Source organism: Siniperca chuatsi, linkage group LG7 (assembly GCF_020085105.1).
Source record: "Siniperca chuatsi isolate FFG_IHB_CAS linkage group LG7, ASM2008510v1, whole genome shotgun sequence".
Classification (NCBI taxonomy): Eukaryota; Metazoa; Chordata; class Actinopteri; order Centrarchiformes; family Sinipercidae; genus Siniperca; species Siniperca chuatsi.
Genome location: NC_058048.1, coordinates 20,040,896 through 20,063,968, shown reverse-complemented (window position 1 = coordinate 20,063,968; position 23,073 = coordinate 20,040,896). Strand labels below are relative to the sequence as shown.

The 23,073-nt window shown below is 41.1% G+C and overlaps 2 protein-coding genes across 29 annotated transcripts in view; one reads left to right on the top strand and one right to left on the bottom strand.

Moving 5' to 3' along the window:
* Positions 1-20,866, bottom strand: part of LOC122878748 (muscleblind-like protein 1) — a 66,901-nt gene extending 46,035 nt beyond the window's left edge. For 2 of the 23 annotated variants that reach the window (XM_044202019.1, XM_044202031.1), the window contains exons 1-2: positions 14,957-14,979; positions 8,050-8,212 (exon numbers count right to left, since the gene is read on the bottom strand). The gene's annotated coding sequence lies outside the window, so the exon portion shown is untranslated. Of the gene's footprint in view, positions 1-8,049; positions 8,213-14,956; positions 14,988-15,516; positions 15,694-20,408 lie in introns of those variants that run through there. The other 21 variants (XM_044202032.1, XM_044202023.1, XM_044202021.1 and 18 more) reach the window with 17 other exon arrangements.
* LOC122878754 (succinate receptor 1-like) overlaps positions 4,270-23,073 on the top strand; it is a 41,893-nt gene continuing 23,089 nt past the window's right edge. The window contains exons 1-3 of one of the 6 annotated variants that reach the window (XR_006378529.1): positions 8,219-9,774; positions 17,988-18,197; positions 18,351-20,378. The gene's annotated coding sequence lies outside the window, so the exon portion shown is untranslated. Of the gene's footprint in view, positions 4,904-6,214; positions 6,944-8,218; positions 9,775-10,704; positions 10,800-17,987; positions 20,379-23,073 lie in introns of those variants that run through there. The other 5 variants (XM_044202052.1, XR_006378528.1, XR_006378531.1 and 2 more) reach the window with 5 other exon arrangements.

The window sequence follows — 23,073 nt, the reverse complement described above, 5'->3', positions numbered from 1 at the left end:
TGGCTAGATGATTCCAGCATCACTTCTGGCAGGTGGCCAGGTAAGATAAGAGAGAAAAGGACTAGATGAGGTCATTATGAGAGAGAGAAAAAGAGAAACAAATGATGTATTTTCCCATTTTGCTTTTGTTACACACAATCCTGCATGGTCCATAAATCCACTCATCCAAACACTTTCTGACCTCTCTGCTCACATTCGGATGTTGACAGAACAGGCTGCCCCCCCACATCCCACATGTGGTTACATCATTTCTAGGTCCCCCACACTCAGATGTAATGTTCTTATGAATATGCTGACATGAAGCACTGATATGATTTCTATTTAAACCCACCATCCAGACAGAAGTTTGTGGGCAACTCTAAAAGGTCTATATTTAGTGTAAACCCTCTATTACTGAAGTAGCCCTGTTATTCATACAGTAGTCCTGTCCCTATATATGCAGGCTTGGGAATATGTAACTCCTCTTTACTTCTGAGCCATCTACTGTATGTCATTGTTAGGGTCAGATCTTTATTCAGAAGCCTATACTAGTAGTCATGATTTTGGTTTGAGTCAAAAACAAAACGCCCAGCTCTGTGTCTGCAGGGCTGACGCTGCCTCTTGAGTTTTGTCTGTGTTCATGTGCTGGTGGGAAACACCAACAGCTGCCAAACAAACTATTTTGTTGTGTTTTGTGAAATGTTGTTGTGTTTTGTGAAATGTCGTGTTTTGTGAAATGCTGTTGTGCTTTGTGAAATGTTGTTGTGTGTTGTGAAAGGTTGTTGTGTTTTGACCCTTAGGGCCACTGTAATTATTGGCCTACTATCTAAGTTTTGCTACCTGCATGTAGTGGGTGCTACGAATTCAGGCACTTTGCTCTTATGACTGTTGCAATGCATTCTGGGAACCGAAAGAAATCATAAACTGAAACAGAAGATGAGTCAGGTTGAAAGAGGGCAAGCTGTACTACAAAGTGATTTACAGCTCTTTATCACAAAATAACTCTAAACACACTGAACACCCCAGACTGATGCTATCTAACAGTGATAGAGCATCAAAGGATTGATTTTTGGACTGCAATCACTTGCAGTACTGCAAGAAAAACCTGGTGGTTTGAAGAAAAATTAGAACAAAAAAGGAGGAAAGTGAGAGAGGAAGAAAAGGATACAGTAAAAAATACTTGGTCAAACATCGATTGCTTATGTGTCATGCTCTCTTCTCCTATTTGGGCCAGTCACATCTGTGGTGAACTACTTTTTCAGCCCAAAGCTGATATTTTGGGCAGTGGGTATGTGTACGTGTGTGTACGTGTGTGTGTGTGTGTGTGTGTGTGTGTGTGTGTGTGTGTGTGTGTGTGTGTGTGTGTGTGTGTGGACAAGAGCAAGAGGCCAGGGCAGCCCACTGTATGTGGCAGGAAGACTGTGGTAAGGAGAGAGAATACAGAGAGGGCTACCATTACCAGTGCATTAAATATGGAGTGGCAAAATTAGTCTTCTGCATCGCCTATTCTTACTCACTTCCTGACCCAGCCCAGATGTTAGGATGGTAGGTGGCATTTCTTGCATGCAAAAATCAGGAAGACCTACATATAAAATGCAAATTACCTCAAGAATGTTAAGTTTATTTATTTACAGGGAAATTCTGGTATTTTTCAACCTGGGTTTATTATTTGTTTCCATTCTGATTGTGGGTCATGCTAGGCTTGCCTACACAGGAGGCGTTTCAGCCCCGCTTTTCAGTCTCATTTGCTGTCTGATGGAACAGATATGCTTCTATTTTAATTAGGGATCCACCAATCAAATCTGATGGATCGGTATCTGGGCCAACACTGATGTTATTAAGGTCTGGACCAACTGGGTATTGGCCAGATCTTGCCTATCAACAATTAAATACAGTTTCTTTGTCAGTGTCATTATAAAATGCACTATATCCACTATCAGTTACATTCATTAAATCACAGCAGGGTGTGGACAATTTTTAATGCCACACTGCTCTGCTAACATGCTGCTTTCGCTTTGCAGCCTAAGGTGTTACTACGATGTAACTTTAGACGGTGTAACAGTAGACATTTGGGAAACTCCAGTAAAACAATGTATTTTGGGGGAAGGCAGCGTGAGCCCCAAAAGGTTCCCAAATAAACTTCAGTTTTAGAGAAAGCATTTGAAATGCTTGTACCTGAGTCTGGTGTGCATTTGAGGCAGAGAGAAATGGAAAGTGAACAGAAGCAAAAAATTATCATCATAAAAATGGGCAAAGTTTTAAAAGTCAAACTAGTTCTCAATAAGACAAAAAACACACACACTTGCACACCTAAAGTGCCATTTTTAGGCCATAAACATGGCTCACCACAGTTGTCCCATTGCTGTTCCAGAGGCCACAGGTCTAAGCAGAGAGGAAATGTCAGTTCAGAGAGAAAACCCAATGAATACCCAGTAGAACTGAACTCTGGCATGCACTGACATAAAAGAGAATATGCCCCATTTACATTGACTGCATGAATGAAAAGGAAGCAAATAGCTGGAGAATGTACACATATTAGATTAGACAAACTGACCCTAGAGTCCTAAGGCAATGTCATGCTAGTTTTCTCAAAAGAGTTATGTCTTCTGTGGATTTTCATACAGCACTTGTGGAAACAGTTATGACAAAATGTGCAGCCATGAGCTTTAACATCAAATAAAGTAGATTCAATAAATGGGGATCCACCTACATGTATTATTGGCCCCAGTTTCAGATGTATCTCGTGCCAAAAGCTTGAACCAAAATCCCATCAAACAAGTACAACCCATTTGAGTGAGTGAGTTTCATGTCAAAAGAGAAGATTAAAACTAAAGGGTTAAAAATATGAGAAATGACTCTGGTGTTGAGGAAATATATAAATAAAGGAGTCATCAATAAGCATCTTAGCATGTGTGAATAATGCATGTGGCCATTTCCCGTAGCCAGAGGCAGGAGATATTATTACACCATCAGATCAACTAGCCAAGGTAATAAATTGAAGAGGAGAGGGAGGTAGAGAAGGCTGGGGGTATTACACACAACCCCTAATGCCTCAACTTCCCCAAAAGACACACACACACACACACACACACACACACACACACACATATACACTTCATTAAAAGTATAGAGAGTAAAATCTTAGCTAAACATTTTGTCTCACTCGTGACTTCAGCTGTTGACATGTGGTCGGCATAAAGCATAGTGTAATGGTGAGAGTGTCACCAGGGTTCATGGATCTCCTCGTTTAAAGAAAGCTGCCAGATCCTGTGCTAATCCGTTGGTGCCACTCGTTTGGCCGAACTCTGGATTATTTCATGGCTTCAGTATGACAACTCTCCAGGAAAAGCACACCGATTTAACCTCCAGTGGCACCACTGCTGCTGAATTACTGACTGTTAAGCATACATTGCATACATAGTTAATGTGTTTTAATATCAGGCTACATGAAAGGGAATATTAACAAATTGTGGTGTTCACAGCAAAAACTGGATCCTGTGCATCATTCTCTAAAAAATAATAATCATTGTACATGAGTTTGTATACAATGCAAAGCCAGCAATTTTTGTTTCATCTAGCTGTGCCAGTGTTAATTTTGGCATCTGATTTTGATTTAGTTTAAGAAGTCTTAGAAAATCAGTATTAGTTTTATTCAAGTTTTCGTCAACAAATACTAAACATTATGTCAAGCGGCAAAATCAACTTGTGAAGCAGATATATTTTTGGGCGGCTTGCGATATTGTTTTACTAATCAGGAGTGACAATGTGTGTTTCTGCAGATGCGTGCTGGTGGTTGAATAAGACTTTGCATTTAAAAAGTCTTTGTTTGTCCATTGCTTTTAGTAATTAACAAAAAATATAATACATCTCATCATAGTTCTCATTTTCAAAGGTTACTTTTTATTTAGTTTTAGTCTTGTTTTTTTCATAAAGGTTGTCAACAAATATTTTTTGTTTCTGTTGATGAAATTAACGCTGAGCAGTGCATCTTGATGTTAATGTGCCATGCTTAGTGCATGCCACATGGAATTGCACTTTCTTTTATGGCAAGTACTCTCACACTGTTAATACAAGCCACATTCAGCCCTGCAACTGAGAGCAATACAGAGGGAGAAAGAGAAAGAATGAGGAAAAATGGAGTCAACAGGGGCCAGAGATGGGAGCCATTTATTCACCTTGAATGACTTCCAGAAAAGAAAAGAAATGAGGGAAGGTGAAGGGAAGAAAGCCAGAAAGCAGGTTCTTCCATGTTTGATTTCCTGTGGCTGACCTTTAAAACACAATAGACAGAGAAACAAAAAGAGCAATGGTCAAAACTCGCTGGAAAGAGGAAACAATTTGCTTCAAAACAAGTTCCCCAAGAGAGTCACAGTGTAAACTCTGATCTGTTAAAGTGCCCTTGGAGTTGCTGTCTGGCAATCAAAAGGTCCTGTTTGTTTAGGCGGCAAGTTAACGGTTCAGACATTCCTTAAGTGTTACAAATTCAGTGAAGGGCTCAGAATCTGATTTTTATGCCTTCTCCCTCAGGATGTTGGGAAATATGGTTGATTGTTGCTCATTCTGACAAGCTAAAGAGAGAAAAAGAGAAGGAAAGATGGAGGGAGGGAAAATTCAGTAATATGAGAGGTTAAAGGGCGCTGACTGCAGCAGCAAAAAGCAGATGCTGGACGCTTCGTATTACACCGCATCACCGGCTGACCAGGATATCATCTATATACGAACTGAGCTGCCCTTTATACTGATAGGAGCATCAGGAAAAAGGGAGGGGGACAGGCTGTAAGAGACAAATACAGCAACGGAGACCAGAGGTGGTGACAGGGGAAGGATAGGGGCTAGAGGAAGAGTGATGGGAGGCAAACAGGAGCAATTAGTACAAGTTGGAGAGAGACAGGTTGGTGTCTGGTAGTGAGAGGGGAATAACAAGGTGAGTACTGGCAGGTACAAAAGAGGACGAGAAGGAAAAGTAGGGTGGGGAAAAAGCAGAATTGTGTTCCATTTCAAAGCAGTGCTGGCGCTCTGCTGTGATACCATCTTGACATTTCTCATCTCTCTTCATTTATCTTTCTCTGATCCCCACCTGTTCTATTTTTCTATTTCTCTTTACACGTATGTTTTCTGCTTTTTCTCTCCCCAAATCTTTCTTCTTATTAGAAATCTGCTTGCCTTCTGCTAAGTTGCACTCTGAGTGTCATGTGACATAAACAACTTTGTCAATGTGGCTGGTCTTTTAATAATAGCTGTCCTCATTTTATTTGCCCACTGTCTCAGCCCCCTCCATCTCTCTTTCTCGTTCCTTGTTCACACAACACCTTATGCTGCAGTACCACGGTAATGTGCTGCAAGGTCATCATCGCCACAGCAACTAGAGAAACCATGTTAAAAGCAAGGACAAAGTGGTTAATGGTGTCAGGTCCAGCCTGATATCATAGCAGTATAACGGAAATCATATGAAAGACATCAAGTTTTCAAATGATTTCTGTCATCTGAACAGTATCGCCCACTAGACTCCTAGACTGTCCATTAATGAGGTTAGAGTGACAAAAGAGACAATGCTTATGATTTAGGTTAACCACTTGGATACTTGGAGTGTCCTTTAAACCAATATGAAACACTTAGCAAAGTTACTTTCTACTCTATCAACCAAATGTGGGACTTATCCTCACAGTGGTTTTCAGGAGCTGCTTTTGTCGGGTGGTGAGCACTGGGGCTTTCTCCTCCTTTGAACTGCAGATGACCAAAGTTGGTCGCTTATTGTATTTTAATTTACCTACCTCCTTGTTTTAATAGTTGATTAGTCGATATGTCTGAATTCAGTGATTTTTTATCCTTGATCAGTAGGTTGGACAAAGTTATTATGGTTGCTCTACTGGCTGCGTCCCAGATTACTTTAAAACTGCTCATGTCCAGCCAGTCCTAAAAAAAACCTGGGCTTGATCCTACCCTCCTGGATAACTATCGTCTGATCTCCAAACTGCCTTCTATTTCCAAGGTCTTTCTCGAAAAATTGTTTCTAAGCAGCTTCTTGATGCTGTAGAAAATAATACTACCTTTGAAAAGTTCCAATCTGGTTTTCGTCAGCACCACAGCACTGAGACAGCCCTTCTCAAAGTCACTAATGACCTTTTAATGAATGCTGATGCCGGCATGTCTTCAATTCTTGTGCTGCCTACTTAAGTGCTGCCTTTGATACTATTGATCATGGCATTCTTTTAGATAGACTAAGGCACTAGGTGGATATATCTGGCACTGCACTAAACTGGTTCTCATCCTTTTTGTCCAATAGGAAATTCTGTGTCGCCATTTATAACTTCATGTCGTCGTTTTCCCAAATCAATTATGGTGTGCCCCAAGGTTCAATTCTGGGACCAATACTGTTCTCCTTATATATGCTCCCCTTGGGTGATGTCATCCGTAGACATGGTATTTCTTTTCATTGTGATGCGGATGACACACAGTTGTACCCTTTCAAGCCCAGTGACCTTAGTATGCCGAGTTCTCTGCATGACTGCTTGACATACAAAACTGGATGTCGATAAATTTTCTTCAGCTCAACTCAAATAAAACTGAAATCCTTGTTATTGGGCCCCAACATATCACTAAACAATTACTGCCATCTACTTGCTACCCATCACAACATATTAAGCCTGTTGTGCTGTGTTCCTGTCGTGTGTGTGTGTGTGTGTGTGGCCGTTAGGTGCATTTTTCATTGTACCTTGTTCCCGTGCCCAGTTCCCAGGCATTTCTTCCCATGAGTTTGTTTGTATGGATTCTTTGTCTCCCTTGGACCGTGTTTGGATTTTGGACTTTACACTTTGCAAGCTCCCTGTCAGATTTGTTTAGCCTTGTTGGTTTCTACCACTGCCAGCCAGTAACCCATTTCATATTCCTGGACCTGTTTCTGCCTACCCGCTTGTTACCTGTTTGTTGCCTGTCTGCCTACCGGTCTGTCTGCCTGTACCTGCCTGTAAGTTACTTCACCCCAAAAAACACTTCATCCTCTTACCGCTTCCTGGTCGTCTGCATTTGGGTCCACATACTGCACCCCATACAACACTGCTAGGCTTTTAACCAGGACCAAGAGGTACAATCATATCACACCTGTTTTAGCCTCTTTACATTGGCTCCCTGTTTGTTTTAGGATTGATTTTAAGATCTCATTGATTACTTTTAAGGCTCTTCATGGCATAGTTTTCATCAAAAGCATTCCACTGAAATAGCTCTTCTCAGAGTCCCCAATGACATAATGATGTCTTCTGATGTTGGTCAATGCTCTGTTTTGGTGCTGCTGGATCTTAGCGCAGCTTTTGATACTGTATATCACAGCATCCTGACTGGATCCTGGCATCCTGGATATAAGTTTTTCTTTGTTGCTTGGTCCCTATATGTCTGAAACTGCAGCTCTTTCCTATGGTGTGCCTCAGGGTTCTGTCTTGGGTGTGATATTACTTGCTTTGTATGCTTTCCTTAGGTCATATTATTAACACATTTAAAAGTGTCTCTTATCACCGTTACACTGATGATACCCAGCTCTATGTCTCTTTTAAGCCTGATGTGTCTGACAAACTGACCGTTTACCATTAAGGACTGGATGGCTAACAACTTTTTACAGTTAAATGCAGATAAGACTGCGGTCCTTATCATTGCTTCAGATAGCATATCTTCCAAGGTTGCTCAGTATATTGGGTCCCTTTCTTCAGCTGTACAGTCTAATCTTAGAAATGTATGTTTTACTTTGATCAACATATCAAATCATTGACCCATACATGTTTTTTTTTCATTTAAGAAACATTGCCAAACTCAGATCTGTTGAGCTAGAGATGATCATTCACACTTTTATATCTAGACTACTGTAATTCCCTTTTCACCTGCATCAGCAAGATGTCTCTGGACCATCTACAAATGGTCCTGAACACTGCTGCAAGTCCAATGACCAGGTCCAGCAGGACGACTCATATCACACCCATCTTATCTTCTTTACATTGGCTTCCCATCAAGTTCAGGACTCATTTTACTGTTCTTGTTTTCACATATAGAGCCCTGCATGGTCAGGCACCTGAGTACATCACTGACCTGCTCCACCTTTATATCACCAGTAGGTCAATTAGGTCTTTCGACCTTTGGTTGTCCCTTGCGTTCGACTGAAAACAAAAGGTGATCGTGCCTTTGAAGTGATGGCTCCGACCCTGTGGAATGCTCTTCTTATAGACATACGTTCTGCAGTCTCTGTTGGCACCTTTAAAAAGCAGATGAAGATGCATTTATTCAAACTAGCCTTTGTCTCGCCTCATGCAGTCTAGTGTTGTTGCTAATCTTGCTTAAGGTCTGTTGCTGCTTATGTTTTATTGTTTGATTCTTTTTACTGTTTTTCTGGTTTTATTTTTTAACAATTTTACTCTTGTAAAGCATTTTGTGACATTGCTCTGTGAAAGGTGCTATACTAAACAAGCTTTACTTACTGACTTATCACTTACTCCAAAATTGGTGAGAAGTGACACCTTAATCAAACCAATTAACCAAAGTAACAATTTTGCTCACCATAACATACAAAATAACTTTTTGTTGTCACAAAATCTAATGAGTTCTGCCTAGTACAACAGTCAACCCAAGGTCTGCACACAGACAGCACTGGAAAAATCAGCAACCTTCTTGACGACTATGAAACCTTTATCCTATTGCACTAACAAAGATGAGAGAATCTAACATGTTAATTTTGTCAACAAAAACTATGGAAAAAAATGTAACTGACTACCTTTTTCCACAACAAAAACAAGGCTAAAACTACATAAGAAGATACCTTTGAAAACAAAATGAAATGTATTACAAATTTTGTCGACAAACCAAAATTAAAGCATAATTTGAAAGGCAGATGGATGCACAAGACCAAATGGCCTATAGAATCACACATTGTATGCTCCTGATTGGTAAAATGTATCCTCCTATCTCAGAAGTTCTTTTAGCTGCTTGACTGTTGCACTAATAAGCAGAATCTTGCATTTCAGTACTGTTATGACTCTGGCAATAAGTTTAGCTAGCGTCACCGCTTCTTGGAAGGAAAGAAAGCAACAGATTTATGGACTAAATTCATCTACAATCCCACTGAAAATTGGACAAGAAGACTTCAACAAAACAGCTGGGATAAACCACAAAAACAGGCAGGCCAGCATGCTGACAATTGCAAAAAGATAAGCTAATGATAATGTAACATTATCGAGGGCTGTGGATGTGACTGTAACTTTAACATTACTTTCAGTCTGCTATCTTTCGTATTTACAGGCTAGCAGTAGGAGTGAGTGCAGGATTAATATAGAGATGACCAAAATAAAATGAAAGTACCAGTCATGCACAGAAATGTCACAGTAGACAAGAAATTGTCTGGCAGAAATCACAATTCTCAGTTTACACAGCTTGTTCTGACCCAGGAGCCTCCAGACAGATAGAGCCCCACATCATTCTGTGAGTCTTACCGTTGTCTTTCTTAAAATGAAGTGCAATTTTGCTTTCCAGTATAATATTATAACCCCATTTGCTGTAGCTTGGAGTATGGACAGACACAGAGTTATAGAAGCTAGGGGAACAGTGCTAGCTAGCAGAGGGGGCAGGACTTTCATTCTCTATAAACATAGCAGATGACAGTATTTGCTGCTTATATGAAAACACAGTGCTAGTGTGTACTTAATTGCTTTCTTGGTGCATACTGCTTTTTTTCACTTGTTTTTTTTTTTTTTTTTTGAGCTAGCGTGACCGACTGAAAGCTGCTGACCGTCAGCTGGCTGATCATCTGACACAGGCCAGGAGGTGAGCTGGGCCCTGAGGGGCTGTGTGCCTGTTTAGGATTTCAAATTTTTGTCAAAGTTAACCTGATGACACATTTTGTCAACAGAAATACAAAACAGCTGACTATTGAGTGCTTTATAAAAAAAAAGCACTGGATTTGGTTATGACTAGCAATTTAGTACTATGTAATTTGCTGTGTCATTCTGTATTTTAAGCTAATGTAACATCTGCTAACAGCAGCTATTTAACCAAGCTAATACGATGTTCATCAATGGACCCTTTCAAGTGGTCTCAAAAGTTGTCATTGTTTGGTTGAAAAGTATTGTAGCAGAACAACCAATATTACGTGTATTCATTTTACACAAACAGAAATACTTACTGTAATCGGACACAACTCCAACAAATGTTGAGTTAACACGCTAAAATATTAGCCGCATAGAAGCAGGGGTCTTGTGTTACCTTGGGGTATATAGCTAGCTGGTCTCATAGCAGGGTGAAATCTCTGTATTTGTTCTTTAAATACAAGTAATATGTAAGATTTGCATAATATCCTCATTAGACATGGCTCATTAAGAAAACATTAAGTCACATGACATTAAATAATAGCTGCTGGATAAGTTTCCCCTTTTACTTTAGCCAAAGATATTGCATTTGGTCTCCATAAATCTACTGTATATCTCAGTCACAATAAAAACTTTTGCTTAAATGTGAGGAGGTGATGGACATCTTGGCGACATTAATGAGCTTAATCACCTTGCCCAGGGGACAACGGTATTAATAATGCTCACACGTGAACCCCGTCAAACAGATGCTCAGTCCCACCCATGTAAGCTTGAGATTTGATCCGACAGTCTTCGGCTGAGGGCCAGTCATTCTGAAATGATACTCCATTACGATGATGTTTCCACAGATTGTACCATCAGGGTAATCTTAGACTTCATTCCATTCCCTAGCTTGTGACACACACACGCACATCAGTATTGACCACAAACCATGAGACAGCAGATCTGCATCATCTACGCAGGATACACAGAGATGAATGGAAGGTCAGTCAGTGCGTTGATATTCAGGACACAGCCATATGAGTATTATGTATGCATATGCACAACATCAACTATCTCTCTTGTGTGAACTCTCTATCTCACACACACACATGAACACACACAATCTATGACTCCCTCCTTTGGCTGTAAGACAAACAGAGGGGAGGGGAGACAACGAGGGCAGTCAAGTGGCACGTGTGCAAGCTGTTGTCTGCACTGTGATATCAGTGCAAGTGTTTAAACAGCCTGACGTGCACATAGAGACAGGGGGAGAGGCACTTGTAGTAGGCACCCACATAAATGGGGATGTGAGCTAATATATACGTTTAAATATATGGTTACATATTCGTTTCACTGCAGTGTGGCCACCTGGCTGTGGTGGTGCCAGTTTGGTGTAATGCAGGAGCAGCAGGGGTGTCATTGAGTTCATGGACATAAACCAACCCACTGCCAGACCAGTCTGCTCCTCTCAGGAATAGCAATGGAGGAGTTGTGTGTATGAGTGTGTGTGTGTGTGTGTGTGTGCGTGTGTGTGTGTGGGTGGGAGGGTAGACCGAGAAAGATTGGAAAACTGCGAGAATGAGAGGAAAAGTCACAAAGACTGAAAGACAGACAGAAAGATAGACAGGGTAATGAAACAGACAGTGAGTGATAGAGAGGAGACGTCCAAGAGACATAGAAGGAAGGCAGACAGATGCAGGTGAAAAAGTAGTCTGCCCACTTTGAAAAAGCTCCCTTGTGTAAATTTACCACCTCCGCATGTGGCATTTCAAGCACGGGGGCCTTATCAGTCATGAAAAAAAGCAAACACACACACACGTACGCACAGTCTTTCCTTTTTTACTTTGTCTCTCTTGCTTTCACACTCAAGACACATGCTAAGCTGGACAGACACTGGGACAGGTGAATAAGAGAATGATAAAAACAAAAAACGAGGAAGATGTACAGATGGACAGATAGGTCGACAGAGGGGAAGTACAGGTGGCATGGCCCGAGAAAGACAGAGTGAAGATATTCAGCATATACTGAGACGGGAGAGTGAGAGACGGGATTCAAACAGAGAGTGATACAATAAGTTCAGCTAAGATAAGAATAATTTCTGACAGTGGAAAATCCTTGACAGGAAACAGTTCAGTAGCAGCAAGATGATCACTGATTAGGAGCTGAAAAGCTTAATAACAGAATTGTTGTAAAGATTATGAAGCTCAATAGATGAAGATGATTAACGGTAATGATTTGGCCTTCTGTGAATGTTTCACATTCCATAGTGTGGTATTTTTTGATCAAATCAGGAAATACCAAAGGAATGGATGCTCCCCAAAAAGAATATATCTACAATCAGTTTTCCAAATCGTAACTACACACACATAAAGTGCAGAATGCCTGACTTGTCATCAGAGCAGCATTTGGCCAAACAGGGGATAATCTGTACTCTTCAGCTGTCCATGACCAGTGATTCAGTTTGACACCTTAATCTGTGGAAATCACAGAGGGCTCCTCCATGGAGCCAACTGTATTTACTATAGATTACATCTTCCACTAGGGTGCATTAGTCCAGTGACAGCATTGCAGACTGCAGGGAAAACAGCAATCATACAACATTGACTGACTCACTGTGATTTTGCCACTTGCCAAATGGCCTCATAGGACTCCCCCAACCATTTGCCTGAGTGACTGACTGTCTATCTGCCAGTTAGATGCTCTGTGTAGAATTTCTGAGGCTTGGGATTCAAAGTCATCTCTACTCACAATCTCCTGCAATCACCTTGATCAGAGCATCCGCCCTATTTTCTTTTTTCTTGATAATTGAATAATGTAAATTAGGGTATCAGGGTGCTCATGTCATTATGCACATACACACACGTTTCCTCTCACACACACACAAACACACTGCTCATCTGCATGCGACAGACTGCCCTGTGCCTGCTGAGGACAGCAGGGAGATGACATCACTTCTAAAGGACAGATTAGTTGAGGGATGAAACGAGAAGGTGGGGGAGGAAAAGAAAAGAGGACAAATCCATAGAAAAACCTCACTCCTCTTTTTTTAAATCAACACAGTCAAATGCAGGTAACCATGCATCCTCTCCCTCTCCATCTCCCTGTTAGTGTCTTTTTTTCTCTCACACACACAGTTGTTTAGTCAGTCGTGTGTGCTGTGAAATTCAGTATGTATCTGAGTGCCTCTGCGCTCTCGCTGTTCTATACTCTAATGACCTTGTAGATCTGCCTGCTCTGATCTGCAAAGAAGCTTTTTCAACCCACTGAGAGTCAGACAGCGAAAGAGAAACACAAAGTGAGCCATAAAAAAAGCAGAAAGAAAGAGAATAAGACAGACAGAAGAGGGTGTGCACTCAAAACAACAGGGGAAATATAGATAGACGCAGTGTCGATTATAGCATCAGTTTGGTAAATAATAAAATCACATATGAGCACAAAGTAATCAATTTTGTTATAAAAAATAAATGGGTAAATAAAATACTCATACAGTGTTTCCTCTACCATACATATTAGTAGATGGGCCACCAACCGATTTCCATCAACATTCAGGCAACATGACGTCCTCTATTCCAAAATTTAGGTTCTTACTTTCAGTTTTCTGAGCCACACTGATTTTCCATTATACTAGAGCTGCAATGAAGTTTGCAACTCAAGGTGCTATTAATGCTAAACTCCATGTCATAGCTTGAAAATAAGTCTTTCACCAGCAAACAACTGCAAGGCTTTTATTGTGAAGTATGTAGCTACAGAAAGTGTAGCCTTAGTCATGATGGTTAGGCGCTGTCCTCACCCAACTCATATATTTAAAAAATATTCTGAATTAAGAAATTGATATTCATCTCTCTTTTTTTGTCAGTGGATCAGTTTTAAACATTGCAAATGAGAAATGGTAAAAGAAGATGAAGCTACATTAAGCTTATTAGATGAAGAACTGCAGGCAGCAGGCAGTCATAACAGTTTGGTTGAACCTTAAACATGTCATCCAAGTAAGTGACACCTTTTACAATAACTTCCTGTATGGAAAATTGGCATCATAAGCTCTGATCACAGTTGTTCATAGTACAGCACAGTGCAGGTGTCCAAACTGTATGGAAAAGTGGCAAATTAACTGTGCATGTTGTGAAGATTAATTGAAAAGTGTTTAGACCCCAAAGTTAATGCATTTCAGACACTTTCAACCTATTTCAGTAATTAAGCTTTTAATGCAAAACAAACTCTGCTTATACTCAAAATTCAAAATACAGAGTCATCTGTAGTGCTCTGTTTATTCTATTATTTTCTCCACAAATCCATCATGTAATTCAATTCAATCCAACCAACAGGCGATATTGCTCAAATTCAGATATTTTTGGGGAAACACTGACAGAAATATAGACAGCTTTATTATATTCACTTTTTTTGGCCTTTCTACAACATGTGAATTTCAGTGATGATATTTGATGATTTTGTGTGTGCACATGTATGTGTGTTAATGCATTTGTGTGTCAGACTGGTACAGGCGGCCTGGGCAACACGGGAGTATAATAATTTCCTGAGGGCAGCTGTAGTGTAAACACCAGTAGTCCAGTCATTATACAGAAGGAGTATAGGGCTGTTCACGTGTGTGTGTGTGTGTGTGTGTGTGTGTGTGTGTGTGTGTGTGTGTGTGTGTTTTCATTCATTCATCCATAAATGTGAGAGCATATTTAGCATTAGTGTTAACAGTAGGAGTCACACAACAGGGATTTCAGTTTAGTCCAAGAGAAAAAGAGAGAGACACAGTGTAGTCTGCCAGAAAAGGGAATGTGTGTCAGTGTACGTGCATTTGTACATGAGTTTGTGTGTGTGTGTGTGCTAACTACTCTGCGGAACATTAAACACTAACGTTACCCATTCTTTTGTATGCTCAGCTCTTTTCCACATTAAAACTGTCCCGCCTCAAACTACCACACATTAGCAGTAAAGCACGGTGGCTTATCTGCATATGTACACATACGCGCACACAAACACACGCATAACTCACTCAAACACACATCCAGACATCACACTCAACATCCATATGGTGAATAAAAAATTTCAAAAGCGAAATGGCAGAACAAAGCAGAAAATGTAAGCAGGAACAACTTAACACAAATTAACACACACCTCACACACACACAGAGTAAAGAGCAAAGACTTACTGTATTTCTGCAAGGACTCATCTGACTGCTGCTGAGGGGAGAATGGAAAGTGAAAACCTCATGCTTGCTTCGCGGCACTCCTCTCTTTCACTCCCTCCGTCACTGCCCCCTCCTCCCTCCTTTTTCCTTCGCTTTCTCCCACCCCTGCCTCTTTTCCTTCCTCCTCCTCCTTCTCCTCCTCCTCTTCCTCCTTCCTTCACTCCCTCGCTCCTTCTCTCTCCCTGCTTCTCTCTTGGCAGAGCTCTACTGTATTCAGATACACCAGTCTCCATATAAGGCAGCACAGCTAAACATGTCACACATAATTTATCCACAGCAGGCTGCAAGTTCACCTTTCACAGCTTGCGCTTGGATCGTATGCAAAAGAGGGAGGGAGGAGAGGAGAGGAGGGAGGGCAACACAGGGGAACTTAACTCAGACAAACTTCTACTGTCAACAGCCACGTTCCCACAGTTTCACACTGCATGAGAGTGTGTGTGCGTCTGCATGCATGTGTGTATGTTAACAAATGCTGACAATCAGACCATGAAAATGCTACCTGAGAACAAAATGCAATTCACCTGCACTGCTCCAACACCTCCCTCTCCCTCTTTTCTTCCTTGCAGTCTCTCCACCATCTGTATCTGCAGGCAGTAAATCTCATACAGATGCTGTTCGGGAGACCTGTCCACCTGCACGCCCCCCTTCTCTACCTCCCTCTGCTCTCCTTATCTGTGCCGCTACCTTTATAAAACTGACTGACAGGAGAGGGGGAGAAAACAAAAACAACAACAAAAAAAAGGGTTAAACAGAGGCAGAAAGAGACAGGAGTTAAATCATTTTGTTTTGTGATTGAAACAGAATGATGCAGCAAGTGAGAGTGCAAGGAGAACTTGATAAAAAATAATGTCAACAAATAAGACACAGAGTGCTGTCTAGTTGCGGCAGTGAGAATCAGGGCGATTCCCTCTGATGATGTGTCAGGTTTTGCACACATCAATGGCTTTAAAAATACATGCCTGCTGACCTCTCTTCTGCCTCCTCTACTTCCCCTGGTTTCCCCTTTTCTTCAACCTACAGCCTTTATATTGCACTTCAAAAACAAAACAGAAATGCGGCATGTGGATAGCAGTTTTGGTGTAGAAAAAGAAAAAGGAAAAATAGAGAATAGAGAGACAGAGAGATTGGGAATAATAATAGCTGCACTTGAGTAGCTAGCTGGTAGCTTTCTCCTCCCTCCTCCACAGCTTCAGTCCACTCACAGGACAGCCAGAGTCACAGCTCTGTTGCCATGGTGTCTAACTCCATCAAACACTATATCAGGTGCATGTGTGTCTATGTGAGCATGTGTGAGTGCGTGGTGTTGTGTGTGTGTGTTTGCGGAGGAGTGTGTGTATGTGTCAGGTGGGTGTTACCAAGTGACTCAGAGCCACATCACTGACTTGTGGCTGCAATATATCAGGGTGTTTGGAATTTATCACTGTATTGGCTTGTGTGTGCATATGTGTGTGTGTGTGTGTGTGTGTATTGATTGAACAGCAGCCTGCAGCCTGCCCTCAAAAGCACCTATGATGGATCTGTGCTGCTCTAAGTGTTAATGTTTAGCTCCAGCTTCTATAAATATTTATCAATTTTTCATAGAGTCAAAGCAACGCACTACAGACGCCGGTTATATGGACTTTCAATTTTAGAGCTGGCAAGTCACTGACTTGTGCCCAAAAAAGGCCCTGCAGTTGTCTTCCAGGATTACACTGAATTGGGAATGGGATGCAGTGCCTCCAAGTGTGTACATGTTGTTTTGTGACTGTCTAGATTACAGATGGACTCTAAAACTACAGGACATGATAGCACTTTTCTCTGGAAAAAAGCTTTGTCTGTAAAGTGTGTCTGAGTTATGCTCTGTGAGGAAATATTTATTTTTTTCATTTGCCTCACTTTGACACAGATGTCAGCAACAGATTTAGTGTCTTGCTCATGCACACTTCAGTAGGTCCGCTGCTTTCCAACATACACTACACAACATCTTCTACCGCTGCAAAGAGTAGCAGTAGAAGATATTTCACCTACATAAAAGTAGCAATACCACATAGTAAAAATACTCTATTACAAGAAAAAAAATCATTTGCATTCAAAATTTGACTTTACTGAAAGTAAGTACTTTAAGCAAAATGTACTTAAACCTATATTTACAGATGTTTTGGCTACTTGGGGGCAGCAGAAACAAGCTGTAAACACAACATTGACATATTATCACCTTATAAAGCTGTTATGGTGAACTTACTGGTAAATAGTTGCCAATTTACACATCCAGCAGATATGGAGCAACATTACGATTCATTTGGAGTCCTGTTTCTGCTGTAAGTCTGAAATTAACTCTCCTTTTACCTCTGGTTTGGTGTCCACAAACTCCTGAGTAAAATATGTGACTCTTTTGCTGATAAATGCTTCACTATGTAATGTCCCCCTGGCAGTGTTCCAGTATATATATATTCTTATGTATATTATATTATATTATTGGCGTATTATTTGTGCATTAAGATGTAAGCAGCATTCTAATGTTAGTTGGCCGAAATTGAACTACTTTATATACTGTTGTTGTAGTTTAATTTACTGCATAACAATGCAAAATATTTAAAATGTGAATCTGCAAAGCAATTGTTCCACCTGAGACATAGTGAAGTAGAAGTGCAAAGTAGTATGAAATGGAAATACTCAAGTAAATAACAGTACTTCAGAATCACACCTAAGTATAGTACTTGAGCATATGTACTTTCCTGGCAAGCTTCTAGTCTAAATGGAGAGAGGCAGTGATGAAGAAACAAGGCACAGTGAAAGGTTTTGGACTTGCAGATAATTGCTGCAATTGCAGATAATTTAATGCACACTAAGGTTCCTGCTCACTGCTCTGCTGATGTCTGTGTACGGAGGAAAGAATGAAAATGACTTTTGAGGCACTGTTTTCTTAAACAAGACAGTGTCCCTCACATCCTCGCTCATTCTGATCATCACAACAAGGCTACAGATCCATGAACATGTGTCCCTTGTGTTCCAGATCATTAAAGAGAGGAACGAGGAAAAATTTTGAGAAAAAGAACAAAGACAGGAGGAGTTAGACAAGAAGTTGGACAAGGAGATCTCGATCCATATATCACCTTTGAACCATGCTGCTAAGCAAAGCCAGAGCTGGACTGAGAGCAAAAGAATATCTACTGGAGAACCTCAAGGATCTTACAGAATGGAAAATCCAGCAGGGTGACCCAGTGTGAGTCTGAGAGGTTTTCAGCATTCATAACAGAGCTCTAATCTATTGTTGAGTATCTAAGGTCAAATCATTAAACAGATGATCTTCAAACAACAGTAGCCATTTCAGTCAATTAAAACGGCATGACCAGAGCCTCTGTGTGTTTCTTCTTAGTCTGAACAGATCGGCGTTCTGGTACCAACATATTCTGGGGCCCCAAGATGTGACCTCAGTGGAAAATGTGGGAATCTGTCAACACAAAGCTCTATAACAGACCGGTAGGGGAATATATGAATGAATATCGTTTGAAAAACCTTCTAAACCTTTAAACTCACCACTGAAATAGTTGTGGTATGACCACTGTTATTCTTCAATCCCTCTGCTTTTTTTCTTTACTTTACCCACTTCTTACTTGAGCTCACTAAAACACACACTCTCTAGAACAGCATATATACCCAGATGACTACATTATTAAAGACATATACATGATCATACTTTTATCAGGCAGCTTTGAGTCTCCCGAACACCAACGCTGAATTATTACAGAGTGGAAGCAGAGACATAGATGCTACTGTCATATAGGTGTCTGGTGGATAATTCTATCAGGCGACAACACAGATAGTGAAGGGGGGCTCTTAATGAAAGGAACCATAATGAAAAATAGGAGCCTCTCCATTTTGAGTTTTGACAGGTGGATTTCTGCAGGGGAAGAGCAGACAGAAGCGGTGCTCTGTCAGAGCTAAATGGAGACAAACTGAATATTCAAAAGATTTTTTTGTCTGATCTGCATTATGGCTTTTTTGCATTTCATTTCCCAAGCCACAAAAGCTCTTTGCATAGTCCGTTACAGTGTTCTGCATAAACAGCTTCCCACGTCCACATAATACACACTGTCAAAAGGTACAAGATACACAAGTACAATAGTCTCAAAGCTCTTTTGAGACTTTCTTGTGAATAAGGGTAATATAAATAAAATGAACGTAAGCTGTGTTTTAATTAAAAGCTGGATTTTGAGATAATACAACTTGTGCTCTCCTATTTTCTTCATGGATCTTTATGTACAACTGACATTTAAATTATGTCCTTTTGGAATAAAGGTTTAATTTAGAAATCATCAAGTTTTATTTCAAGCCTATTTCTCACTATAAGCCCTCATTTTGACCTTCCATGTGTCTCCACATGACAGTGTTGAAACATGATTTCACGATGGGGTCCCAGGGTGGAGGACGGAAATTTTCCATTTGAGTCCTAGGGTAATAAAGTTTAAGAGTCCCTGCCCTAAGCTGCTGCAATCATGCTTTCTAGCCTGTCTGTGTCTCTGGCGCAACAGATATGGTCACAAGCCTCAGTGGCTGTTAAACCACAAAATGACCCATAATGGATAAGCCACACTCTTACGTGCCAATCAGCTTGCAGTGTCACTTGGCACAACATGTATATACCTCAAAAACAGGCTTAGTTTATTAAAGTATTTGTAGTATTATGGGGCCAACTACTGTAGATTTAATTTTGACTACAAAGAGCTTTGGAAGTGATTGTTGTCATGAAAGTGTAACTTTCATCATTGGATGCATCATTGCATCATTGGGTCAAGTTGTTTTTGACTGGGCACATTAGGCTTACATTTTAAGTAATTTAGTGTTACATGAAGCATATCAGACAAAATCATGCAACATTAACTGGAAGTTTTGCATTTAAACCCTTGAAAGCAAACTTTCTACATGTACTGTTTAATTCCTAATGCCCTTGTTGAATAATTTTTGAAAATTTTAATGTTTTTAACTATTCTATAACATAAATATGCTGGACTGCACCCAGTGCCAAGTACAAGCAAAACCTTCCCACCATATTCAAATCAGATACAGTTAAACAGTATCTGCAAGCTCGAAGAAAAAAAAAACACATGCAAAAAACAAACCCAGTGACAGACAAAAACTAACACAGATATTCCACATACATATCAGCTATTTCAAATCTCTCCAAGATATATCCTTCCTTTTGAAAAAATCCCAAACTCAAATATTTCTTAGTAAGAAAAAAACTACAGCAGCAATCACTAGCAACAGGCAGGGAAGTTGTCGGAATCATAACATGTCAAATTTTGATGACACCCTGTCGTCTCTACAGAGCAACTCTCCCCTCTCCTCCTCTCAAGAGGCAGTAACAGACAGATAAACACATCATCTAGGAAGCCCAGCAGCCGCCCGCACGGTCAGAGAAAAGCTGTCTTACCTGCCTGGTTGTCTGTGTTTCACTCGCACTCGGTCTGGGTGTATGAGTGTGTGTGCGCTCATACACAATCCCTCCGAACAGGAACTGATGAATCTGCACGACTTCAGCCCTGCAGCGTGCAGTGCATTATGGGGTTTCAGTCTCTCTCTCCCTCTCTCTGTCTGTCTCTCTCTCTCTCTCTCTCTGCTGTGTGTGTGTGTGTCTCTCTCTATTTTGGCACAGTGTTAGAGGGGGATGTCCTCGCCTCCTGTCTGGAGAGGGGAGGGTGAACTCACACACGCTGTGTCCACACACACATACACACAATGCAGAAGCAGCCTCACGATGACGACCGCCGCGGCTCTGGTTGCCATGGCAACAGCATCCCCTCCCCCTCTCTTACTGGCTCCTGTAGCTCTTCAGGCTCTCTCTCAGTGTATTCGGTTTAAATAGTGAAATAGAGTGAAACAAAAATAAACAAAAAATTCACAAACTGCACTCATTCTACTTGCCTCTACTTCCTCTATTTAACATTTACTTTGAGCCTGAGCTAACCAGCTAACACAGAAATGATGACAGACTCTTGTGGTCATGTGATCACTAACTGTTGCTTCTGCCTTCTGAGATAAAGACAGTGATGTGTAGTAAGAGGGAAGGGACAGACTCAGATACTGAGTGTTTGTGTGTATGCACATGCCTCTCTGTACTTGTGTATGTTGCTGAGTGTGTGTTTGAGTGTGTGGGTTGATATGGTGGTTCCTGGAAGCAGGCTAGTTCCTGTTTGTGGTTTCTTTCCGTTTCTCCATTGCTACTGCCAGTGCAGTGAGGCCTGCAGTACTTTGATAACACACATTTCAGTCAGATTACCAACAAGGGAAGTACAGCTGGACTGACCAATGAAATGAATGGGTCATGTGCACACATGCATGCAGGCAGACAGACGCACAGAAAGACTGATTACACTGACTGGTGTAATTATTAAAATTTTCATCATTGTTCACCGTCCTGGAGGTTGGTTTTAACTGTTCTTTAGTGGGCTGATTCAGAATGGTAATAGGAGCTCAATGGATTATTAAGAGAGGGAGAGTTGACAGACTCAGAGAGACAGAGGGAGGGAAAGAGAGATAGAGGGATAACAGTAAAGGAGACAGAATGAGGGTGAGGAAGAAAAGGAGACAAAACCTCCTCTCCACCGTCTCCCATGGCGACAGAGTGGGTGGAAGGCCGTGGCTGTCCTTCAGGCCCAGTAAATCATCACTTCACAGCTGAGTCCTACAGCGCAACCATCACACTGGTGACCCCTAAAGCTCAATCTTTCAACATCTAGCCTTCCCGTTTTTTTCTCTCGCAGCTGTCATCGCTCTCTCTTCCCCTGTCGCTCAGTCTTGCACCGCCCCATTCTGCTCCCAACCCTACCTGACCCTACAAGAATCCTCTCTGTCACCAAAACATGTATGCTACATGCTCATATTTAGATCAAGATGAGTGACACCATCATGTGAATGGAGCTAGAAAGACCCTGGGTATTCAGATCAGTTCAGAAAAAAACAACATCTCCCACAGTTCTGTTCTCTGTCTTTCTAGTAGCCATGGGAACAGGTAGGAAGTGGGAATCACTGAAAATTGATTGTTGAAATTCTTGAGAGGATGAATTAATAAGTGAGCTTGGCAAAGGAAAGGAAAGGGAGCAGAGTAAGGTATAGAGAAGGTGGGAGGCAACAGATGGAAGTGAGTGTGAATGTGCGAGGATACATGTGATTGTTTGTCCATGCAGGTTGCCAATTCATACTTTTTCTCTACTTTTTTATTTAGGTCTGCGGAGAATGTGCCAATAACTTAAAGCTACCCCTCTAGTTGTTCAGCGCTCTGCTTTCTGTGCACTTTTTGATTCTGGAAGGACCATGTACTGTATCTGACCAAGCTGGCATTATCACTGAACACTCATGTGCTCCGTGTAATGAAGGGTCCTTGAGTTTGAGGGACACTGAATAACCTGCTCAGATTTGAAAGCCAGGGTGATTAGTCTGCTCTTTGGGACTAATGGCAACAGCAGGTGTCCACAGGCTCCGTGTGCCACATCTATTCATTAGAGACATTAACACTAACCACTCACGCACATACACACACACACACAGAGCTCACTGCTCATTGGAACTATTCATTAACAACATTGCCGCTCCCCTTGACGCAATGACCATTGATTAGGCTTATCCATAATGATAGTGGTGGAACTGCTGGTGTAATTATTACTGCCCTCATACTTTTGTTCACCTGGGTTCTGATTGTTTATAGCACCCCTATATTGTAGGCATTGTGCTTCTTTCTGATACTATACTGTATATATCAATAGTAGTCCTACATACTGTATTACTGTGCGTATGCTGCATTACAGGAGCGTAAGTCTTGAGCAATATTTGCATTTTAGCAGAAAAAACAAGGCTCTTGAGCTGCGTGCGCTGCTTTGCTCAGCTTTTATCCTCCATCTTTTTTCTCAGCACATCCAGTAGCCTTCAGCAATTGGCTGCGTTTGTAAAGGTCAGAGCAGGGTGGGGTCAAAGTTCAACAAATTTTAACTTTAGGCACAGCATGCATCCGAATAAACTAAAATATGACTACTCCCAGAAAAAAACAACAACAAAAAAACTACATCAAAAATTATGGAGGAGACCCACACAAAACTTGTTTC